This window comes from Euphorbia lathyris, chromosome 9, assembly GCF_963576675.1.
Source record: "Euphorbia lathyris chromosome 9, ddEupLath1.1, whole genome shotgun sequence".
Taxonomy (NCBI): Eukaryota; Viridiplantae; Streptophyta; class Magnoliopsida; order Malpighiales; family Euphorbiaceae; genus Euphorbia; species Euphorbia lathyris.
The window spans coordinates 40,852,058-40,862,420 of NC_088918.1; the positions used below are offsets into that span (position 1 = coordinate 40,852,058).

General features: G+C 33.3%; 2 long non-coding RNA genes across 2 annotated transcripts; both read left to right on the forward strand.

Annotated features, from left to right (window-relative positions):
• The first annotated feature begins 2,349 nt into the window (after nucleotides 1-2,349).
• LOC136205548 (uncharacterized) lies at nucleotides 2,350-2,879 on the forward strand. Its single transcript, XR_010675989.1, has 3 exons — nucleotides 2,350-2,376; nucleotides 2,462-2,593; nucleotides 2,694-2,879. It is a non-coding gene; the product is annotated as an uncharacterized lncRNA (long non-coding RNA).
• A 6,236-nt stretch (nucleotides 2,880-9,115) lies between these two features.
• LOC136205162 (uncharacterized) lies at nucleotides 9,116-9,921 on the forward strand. Its single transcript, XR_010675846.1, has 3 exons — nucleotides 9,116-9,418; nucleotides 9,504-9,635; nucleotides 9,736-9,921. It is a non-coding gene; the product is annotated as an uncharacterized lncRNA (long non-coding RNA).
• Nucleotides 9,922-10,363: the final 442 nt, after the last annotated feature.

Sequence of the window (10,363 nt, forward strand, 5' to 3'; positions counted from 1 at the left end):
ACAACCTAGAAAAGTAATAACATATTTATTTCAAAAAAAATTATACAACAATTAAATTAAATAACCAATATTTAAATAGATAAATGGGTAATTATTGTATCAGTGAGATATACTATAATTATATTAAAGATCCGAGGTTAAAGTAATGTTATTATAGAAAAATGTATTCCTAAAAGGTATTATTGAAGACAAATGGGTAGCTTTTGATCTAATTCTAACGGGTGGGTTTTCAAACCATTTTTTATACTAACTCTCGAACCGAGTTTAGTAAAATCTTTCCCACCAAAACTTGGAAGAAAGCAGTTTGAGTTGAGAACGTTTCACGGGCCTAACCAGGTTTCCCATGGCGGCACCCCTACTTTGTTTTCACCTAAAATCCTAAAAAAGGTAAGACCAGAACCTGGCCTTTGAGTGTTCGTGTGATAGTGAGGATTATGACATGTACTAAATATAAAATAAGATAATAATAATAAAAATACATCGCATATATTAAAGAAATAAAACAAATAAAACAAACAAGCAACTTAATACAAACCACATCTTGGATTAGCTTGACAGTCCCCAGCAGAGTCGCCAGCTGTCGCTACCGGATTTTTCAAGGGCACGAACGCCGGAAGCTAAATCGGTTAATAGTTGTTCCTAATTAAAACTATTTTTTAGAGTCGCCACCAATCAGAATTAAGGCGTGATTGGACACCGAAAATGGTGGAATTTTAACGGATAAGGGGGTCTGCGAAATAGAGATTTTTGGTCCGTTTGTCGGTTACGTGTAGGGAAGAAAAACTTGATTAATCACCCTACCCCGCCCAAATATTGGTACTAAAAAAATGTGGTTTTTGTGTTAAATTTATTTGATTTATCTCAATTTTATTTGTACTTTCATAATATAATAAAGGCATATAATTTAATTAATTACATGATTAATGTCGTAGGTATTTAATATTTATGTAACGTTAAATCATTAATTGTATCCTTTTAATTTTAATAATTTGGACAACATTTAATTCGCATTTCTATAACATATAACTACGAATTCAAACGTTTAATTTTATATAATTTGGGTAATGGTTAATTCATATTCCTATAACATACTAGAACTGTGAATTAACTCATTCAGTTTTTGTTTATTTAGTAACGTTTAATTCTTATTTCTATAACATAGAAATAACGAACTATCTCGTTACCTTTTTTTATTTTTTATACCCTTGTAGCACATACATATAAATTGAAACATTCCACGTTAATTAAGTTTTTATTTTTTTTATTATCGTTTTCATACCTCTATGACATAAAAATATAAATCGATTCATCTTAACTTTATAGTGTACACGTTTGGTTTATATCTCTATGACATAGAGCTATAAATCAAATCGTTTATTTTTTCGTAAAAGAAAAAGGTAGATTAAATTTAACCATATGAAAACAAATGATATTTTACTAATGATATAACACATATGTTACGTGAAAATAAATTGGTTGAACTATGTAAGTAATATGAAATTAAGTAATGAAGGGTCCAAATTAGAAATGAATTAAAAGGGATTGGAAAGTTAAATTAGAATTTTAGACAATTAAAAGAGGGCCTAATCTAGCTTAACTCAAATAATTAGGGACCTAATTAAAACATGAGGGATTTAATTACAATTTGGATTATCAAAGGAAATTAAAGGTAACATGGGGGGATTAAATTGCAGAATAAAAAATGAAAAGAGTCGAATTGGAGAATTAAATAAACAGGGAGGGGGCGAAATGTAATTAGGAGGGGCTAAATTGAAACAAACAAAAATGAAAAGAGTCGAATTGGAGAATTAAATAAACAGGGAGGGGGCGAAATGTAATACGGAGGGACTTGATCTAAACAGTTAGAATGATGTGGGGCCGAATTCACAAATTATAGAAAAGGAAGGTATCAAAACGAGATTTCGCGGGGGTAATTTGGGAATCTAAAATAGTAGGGTATATATTTGAGTTTTTAGGGTTTTATCTTTAGATTGCCAGCCACCTATCTCCTTATTCTTCCTCTTCTCTCTTCTTTTCTCGGATACCCTAAGCCTGGAAGCTCAAAGCTTCGACAATGGCGTCCCTTTCCCTCTCGTTCACTTGCTTCTCCGACTTCCCTCCACCTTTTTCTCCTTTTCTTCTCTTTTCCAGAACCCTAACACCTTCTCCCATGGCAGCCTCTATTTCTGAATCTTCTTCAACCTTCGAGAAGATCTAAAGCTTCTTTACTATCCATGGCTTCTTCCATCTTCATCCTTCAACTTCCTTTTCGAAGAACCGTGAGCCACGGCCGCCATCCTTCTTTCCTTCTCTGTTGATCCGACGATCTGCGATGGCTTTCTTAGCGGAGGGAGATCGGTGGTGGAGGTTCAGTCGGTGAGTTTTTTTTCTTTAATCTTTTCTCTGCTTGGTTCGGCTCAAGTCCGACGTCCCGGCGATTAAACTTCCTCGGTTTTTACAGGTGAAACGGAGCTAAACTTCTCCGATCTACCTTGTCCGTAGGGTTTACAGACGGGCGGCCCTTGCAGAGGGCGGACGGCCATCGTTCGGCTCCCTAGAGGTCCGATCTACCCCTGATCTGGTTTCTCCTGAGGTAAATAATGTTTATTGCGTTTTTTCCTTTTCGTATTTTCGTCGTTAACGGAAATGTCACTGATTTATTTCTTTTCTTGTTCGTTGGACCCGCACTGCAGGTTGGTGGTGACTCATGGGTTTACTACAGATTAAAGAAAACAAAGACCCTTATTTGTGACATTCTGTGTTTTTCCTTAGAAAAAGGACTTGCTGTTGATCTGAAACGGAGATGCCGTGTTTTACTCTTTTCAGAAACCTTTTTATCTTTTGGTTTTGGTTTAGTTGCAGATTCTGTTTTTTTCTTATTTTTTTGGTCTGGATCTGAGGAAGAGCATAACCTCATTTTTTTGTTGCATTGTAAATGTATTTTTAATGTGAAGCAAAAGAGTCGAACAGTGAATGAATGAAAGAAGATGAAGATGAGATACAATGGCTAAGAAAAAAAGATAAAAAGGAGTGAAATAACAAATGATATGATTTTTCTAAAGCAGGGGATTTCCAGATCTGGAAAGTAGAACCTATATTCCAGATCTTTTAGAATCCCTTGCATCTTTAATGTTTTTTTTAAGAAAATGAGATAGATGAATGAGAAGAGGATTGCAATAACAAAAAAGGCTGAATTTTTCAAAGCTGGGATTTCCAGATCTGGAAAGTAGAACCTATTTTCCAGATCTGTGAATCCCCTTACATCTTTAACATTTTTAAGGAAAATGGGATGAAAATGATATACACTAGATCAGAAAAAGATAAGAAAAATATTGAAATAATAAGAAAGATAGAACTAGATCTTTGTATTTGGATACTGGCTTCTTAAAAACTCAGCCTTTAAAAGCTTAAAAGAAGAAAATAAATTTTATTGTTGTTTTAAAAATGGTAGAAGTAGATGAATAACTGAGTTTGAAAACAGTAGAGGAAAAGAACTAATAAAGACAAAGAAGATGGCTTACATGATCTTATTTTTCTGCTTCTTTTTGACATATCCCACATGCTTTTTTTTTACCCTCTCCTTCCTCTCTTCTTTCTTTTCTTCTGTCCCCCTTTTTTTTGTGTTTGTCTTATGCTTGGCCCCTTTCTTTATATAGAGAATTTTCTAATTAATTAAGGACTAATAAAGTGTTAATACAGCCTAATTAGAGTTGATTTGGATTTGTGCTTGATTAGTGAGTACCAATTTATTAGAATAGGTTTGGGCTTGAGTTCTGGATTTGGGCTTGTTGGAATAGGTTTTGACCCCCTGAAATCTTATAATTTCTGAAGTTATTTAACAAGATATTCTGTTTATTATTATTTAAACATTTTAGATTTTGTTTGTAACTACATCAATAAAATTAAACATCATTTCATTCATATCTAATTAAAAGAAATAACGTTCATTTAATTAATAATGGTCGTTTTAATCAATCGATTTAATCCTTATAACATAAACATTCAACCGATTTTAGGGATTATATATATAATTTCAATTCTTTTTTAAAAATATTAGTTTATTAAGTAAATATCTACAATAAAAATATTTATGAAATAAATTGGTTTAAAAATGTAAAATTATAAAAAAAAAATGAGAAATTACCCCGGACAAAATGGGTATCTACAGTTGCCCCCCTTTATATAGCTTTATGCAATAAAGATATATAAAGTAGCTCTAGATATACATTTTGCACGCTTTCAAAGTAGCCTTATCGTAAACAGTCATTGATTCCGAGACTTGATCTCGGGAGATCGATATAATTAGGGTTCGAATCCTGGAGACTTGATCTTAAGATATTCGAGGGGAACGAACATTTCTATCTTGAATAGAAATGAATTGCGAGACTATATATGGAAGGATTAAGGATTTGAATCATGAGGCTTGATCTCAAACGATCCAACAGTTTGGATGAACAAATCATGAAACTTGATCTCAGAGGATTCATGAGAAGAAGGTTTATAGGATGCCAAATTTTTATTTCGTGACTGAAATGAGCTTTTAAAGTGGCTCCCCCGCAACCGAAATGAACTTTTATAGCGGCTCCTCGCAAGTTTGGAGACTAGTGCCTTACAATGTAAACGTTCATCTCAAGAGAGAATATGAGGTTTCAAGACCCAAAATATTCAAAGGAATTAGTTGTTAAATGGGAGTGATCATGAAGACCCGACATTGAAGAATTGAAATGGGTAAATTCTATCTTGAATAGAACGGGGTCACGAGACTGGACCTTGAATGAATGAATAAAACAGACATTTCTATATTGAGTAGAAATTAATCGTGAGATCTGGTGAAAGGATCAACAAAAACAACAACGGTTTCTATCTTGAATACAATTTAATCTAAAAAATATACATGATTTCAAAAGATTTTAAAGAAGAAAAAAACTCCTATGTTGAATAGGCTTCGACTCAAAAGATGCATGATTTTATCAAATTGGGCTTTGAAAATAGTTTCTTACTTTGAGTAGGGGTGAATCTTGAGATTTGATCTCGAAGAATTAAAAAAAGGTAAATTCTACCTTGACTAGAAGTGAATCCTAGGACTTGATCTCGCTGAATTCAACAAGGGTAAATTTCTATCTTGAATAGACATGAATTCTGAGACTTGATCTCGAGAAGTTTAGATGGAGACACTAAGTCTTGAATAGAAGTGAAACCTGAGACTTAATCTTGAGGATTTAGAAAGGGATAAGCATGAATAGAAGTGAATTTTGAGGCTTGATCTCAAGGAATTCAAAAGTAATAATTCTATTGGGTATCAAAGTGAATCTCGAGACCTGGTCTTGAGGAATTAAAAATGGGAGAACTTCTATCTCGAACAGAGGTGAAATTTGAGACTTGATCTCGAGGAATTAAAAAAAAATGATAACATCTATCTTGAAATAAAAATGAATTCTGAGACTTGATCTCGTTGAATTCAAAAAATGGGTAAATTTTTATCTTGAATGGAAGTGAATCCTGGAGACTTGGTGTTGAGGAATTCAAAAGGAGCAGAGAATCTTGAGATTCGATCTCAATGATTTCAAAGGGGATAAATTTTATCATGAATAGAGACGAATCGTGAGACTTGATCTCAGTGGACTCAAAAAGCAACAAAAAGTTATATCTTAAACAGAAATGACTTAAAAACAGCAAATATTTATATCTTGAATCGAATCATGAGACTGGATCTCAGTGGACTCAAAAACTAAAAAGAAAAATTTATAAACTGAATAAAAATGACTTAAAAAGTAACAAAAATTTATATCTTAAATCGAATCATGAGACTGGATCTCAGTGGACTCAAAAAGTAAAAGGAAAATTTATAAACTGAATAAAAATGACTTAAAAAGTAACAAAAATTTATATCTTAAATCGAATCATGAGACTGGATCTCAGTGGACTCAAAAAGTAAAAAGAAAAATTTATAAACTGAATAAAAATGACTTAAAAAGTAACAAAAATTTATATCTTAAATCGAATCATGAGACTGGATCTCAGTGGACTCAAAAACTAACAAAAGGTTATATATTGAATAGAAATGAATCATGAGACTCAATCTCAATAGGCTCAAAGAGTAACAAAATGTTATATATTGAATAGAAATGAATCGCGAGACTCGATCTCAGCGAACTCAAAAAATAAGGATTTCTATCTCGAATACAAATGAATCGTAAGACTTGATCTCAGCGGACTCAAAATGGGTAAAGATTTCTATCTTGAATATAAATGAATCGTAAGACTTGATCTCAGCGGACTCAAAATGGGTAAAGATTTCTATCTTCGTGAGACTTGATCTCAACAGATCCGAAATGAATAAAGATTCCTATCTTGAATAGAAATGAATCGTGAGAATTGATCTCAACGGATCCAAAATGAAGATTTCTATCTCGAATAGAAATGAATCATGAGATTTGATCTCAGCGGACTCAAAGGGGATAAAGATTTCTATCTTGAATAGAAATGAATCGTGAGAATTGATCTCAACGGATCCAAAATGCAGATTTCTATCTCAAATAGAAATGAATCATGAGATTTGATCTCAGCGGACTCCAAGGGGATAAAAATTTCTATCTTGAATAGAAATGAATCGTGAGACTTGATCTAAGCGGACTCGAAAAAGAATAAAAATTTCTATCTCGAACAGAAATGAATCGTGAGATTTGATCTCGACGGACTCAAAATGGAGGAAGATTTCTATCTTGAATAGAAATGAATCGTGAGACTTGATCTCGATGGACTCAAAATAATAAAGATTTCTACATTGAGTAGAAATGAATCGTGAGACTTGATCTCAACTGATCCAAAATGAATAAAGATTTCTATCTCGAATAGAAATGAATTGTGAGACTGGATCTCAAGTGATACAAAAATAAAGATTTCTATCTCGAGTAGAAATGAATCACGAGACTTGATCTCAGCGGACTCAAAATGGGTAAATATTTCTATATTGAATAGAAATGAATTGTGAGACTTGATCTCAATAGACTCTAAATGGATAAAGATTTCTATCTCAAATATAAATGAATCGTGAGACTTGATCTCAACGGGCTCAAAAAGGAATAAAGAGTCATATCTTGAATAAAAATGACTTGAAAGCAACAAAAATGTATATCGTAAATAGAAATGAATTAAAAGTAATGGAAATTTACATCCTAAATAGAAACTAATCGTGAGACTTAATCTCAATGGATCTAAAATAATAAAGATCTTTAATTTGAATAGAAATGAATCGTCAAACTTGACATCAACATATTCAAAATAAAGATTTCCATCTCAAAATAGAAGTGAAAGGTGAGACTTGATCTCAACGGATACAAAATAAAGATGTCTACCTCCAATGGAAATGAGTCGTGAGACTTGATCTCAGCGGACTCAAAAAAGATTTCTATCTTGAATAGAAACGAGTCGTGAGACTTGATCTTAGTGGACTCGAAATAATATAGATTTCTACGTTGAGTAGAAATGAATCGTGAGACTTGATCTCGACTAATCCAAAATGAATAAAGATTTCTATCTCGAATAGAATGAATCGTGAGACTTGATCTCAGCGGACTAAAAAAAGAAATAAAGATTTCTATCCCCAGCAGAGTCGCCAGCTGTCGCTACCGGATTTTTCAAGGGCACGAACGCCGGAAGCTAAATCGGTTAATAGTTGTTCCTAATTAAAACTATTTTTTAGAGTCGCCACCAATCAGAATTAAGGCGTGATTGGACACCGAAAATGGTGGAATTTTAACGGATAAGGGGGTCTGCGAAATAGAGATTTTTGGTCCGTTTGTCGGTTACGTGTAGGGAAGAAAAACTTGATTAATCACCCTACCCCGCCCAAATATTGGTACTAAAAAAATGTGGTTTTTGTGTTAAATTTATTTGATTTATCTCAATTTTATTTGTACTTTCATAATATAATAAAGGCATATAATTTAATTAATTACATGATTAATGTCGTAGGTATTTAATATTTATGTAACGTTAAATCATTAATTGTATCCTTTTAATTTTAATAATTTGGACAACATTTAATTCGCATTTCTATAACATATAACTACGAATTCAAACGTTTAATTTTATATAATTTGGGTAATGGTTAATTCATATTCCTATAACATACTAGAACTGTGAATTAACTCATTCAGTTTTTGTTTATTTAGTAACGTTTAATTCTTATTTCTATAACATAGAAATAACGAACTATCTCGTTACCTTTTTTTATTTTTTATACCCTTGTAGCACATACATATAAATTGAAACATTCCACGTTAATTAAGTTTTTATTTTTTTTATTATCGTTTTCATACCTCTATGACATAAAAATATAAATCGATTCATCTTAACTTTATAGTGTACACGTTTGGTTTATATCTCTATGACATAGAGCTATAAATCAAATCGTTTATTTTTTCGTAAAAGAAAAAGGTAGATTAAATTTAACCATATGAAAACAAATGATATTTTACTAATGATATAACACATATGTTACGTGAAAATAAATTGGTTGAACTATGTAAGTAATATGAAATTAAGTAATGAAGGGTCCAAATTAGAAATGAATTAAAAGGGATTGGAAAGTTAAATTAGAATTTTAGACAATTAAAAGAGGGCCTAATCTAGCTTAACTCAAATAATTAGGGACCTAATTAAAACATGAGGGATTTAATTACAATTTGGATTATCAAAGGAAATTAAAGGTAACATGGGGGGATTAAATTGCAGAATAAAAAATGAAAAGAGTCGAATTGGAGAATTAAATAAACAGGGAGGGGGCGAAATGTAATTAGGAGGGGCTAAATTGAAACAAACAAAAATGAAAAGAGTCGAATTGGAGAATTAAATAAACAGGGAGGGGGCGAAATGTAATACGGAGGGACTTGATCTAAATAGTTAGAATGATGTGGGGCCGAATTCACAAATTATAGAAAAGGAAGGTATCAAAACGAGATTTCGCGGGGGTAATTTGGGAATCTAAAATAGTAGGGTATATATTTGAGTTTTTAGGGTTTTATCTTTAGATTGCCAGCCACCTATCTCCTTATTCTTCCTCCTCTCTCTTCTTTTCTCGGATACCCTAAGCCTGGAAGCTCCAAGCTTCGACAATGGCGTCCCTTTCCCTCTCGTTCACTTGCTTCTCCGACTTCCCTCCACCTTTTTCTCCTTTTCTTCTCTTTTCCAGAACCCTAACACCTTCTCCCATGGCAGCCTCTATTTCTGAATCTTCTTCAACCTTCGAGAAGATCTAAAGCTTCTTTACTATCCATGGCTTCTTCCATCTTCATCCTTCAACTTCCTTTTCGAAGACCCGTGAGCCACGGCCGCCATCCTTCTTTCCTTCTCTGTTGATCCGACGATCTGCGATGGCTTTCCTAGCGGAGGGAGATCGGTGGTGGAGGTTCAGTCGGTGAGTTTTTTTTCTTTAATCTTTTCTCTGCTTGGTTCGGCTCAAGTCCGACGTCCCGGTGACTAAACTTCCTCGGTTTTTACAGGTGAAACGGAGCTAAACTTCTCCGATCTACCTTGTCCGTAGGGTTTACAGACGGGCGGCCCTTGCAGAGGGCGGACGGCCATCGTTCGGCTCCCTAGAGGTCCGATCTACCCCTGATCTGGTTTCTCCTGAGGTAAATAATGTTTATTGCGTTTTTTCCTTTTCGTATTTTCGTCGTTAACGGAAATGTCACTGATTTATTTCTTTTCTTGTTTGTTGGACCCGCACTGCAGGTTGGTGGTGACTCATGGGTTTACTACAGATTAAAGAAAACAAAGACCCTTATTTGTGACATTCTGTGTTTTTCCTTAGAAAAAGGACTTGCTGTTGATCTGAAACGGAGATGCCGTGTTTTACTCTTTTCAGAAACCTTTTTATCTTTTGGTTTTGGTTTAGTTGCAGATTCTGTTTTTTTCTTATTTTTTTGGTCTGGATCTGAGGAAGAGCATAACCTCATTTTTTTGTTGCATTGTAAATGTATTTTTAATGTGAAGCAAAAGAGTCGAACAGTGAATGAATGAAAGAAGATGAAGATGAGATACAATGGCTAAGAAAAAAAGATAAAAAGGAGTGAAATAACAAATGATATGATTTTTCTAAAGCAGGGGATTTCCAGATCTGGAAAGTAGAACCTATATTCCAGATCTTTTAGAATCCCTTGCATCTTTAATGTTTTTTTTAAGAAAATGAGATAGATGAATGAGAAGAGGATTGCAATAACAAAAAAGGCTGAATTTTTCAAAGCTGGGATTTCCAGATCTGGAAAGTAGAACCTATTTTCCAGATCTGTGAATCCCCTTACATCTTTAACATTTTTAAGGAAAATGGGATGAAAATGATATACACTAGATCAGAAAAAGA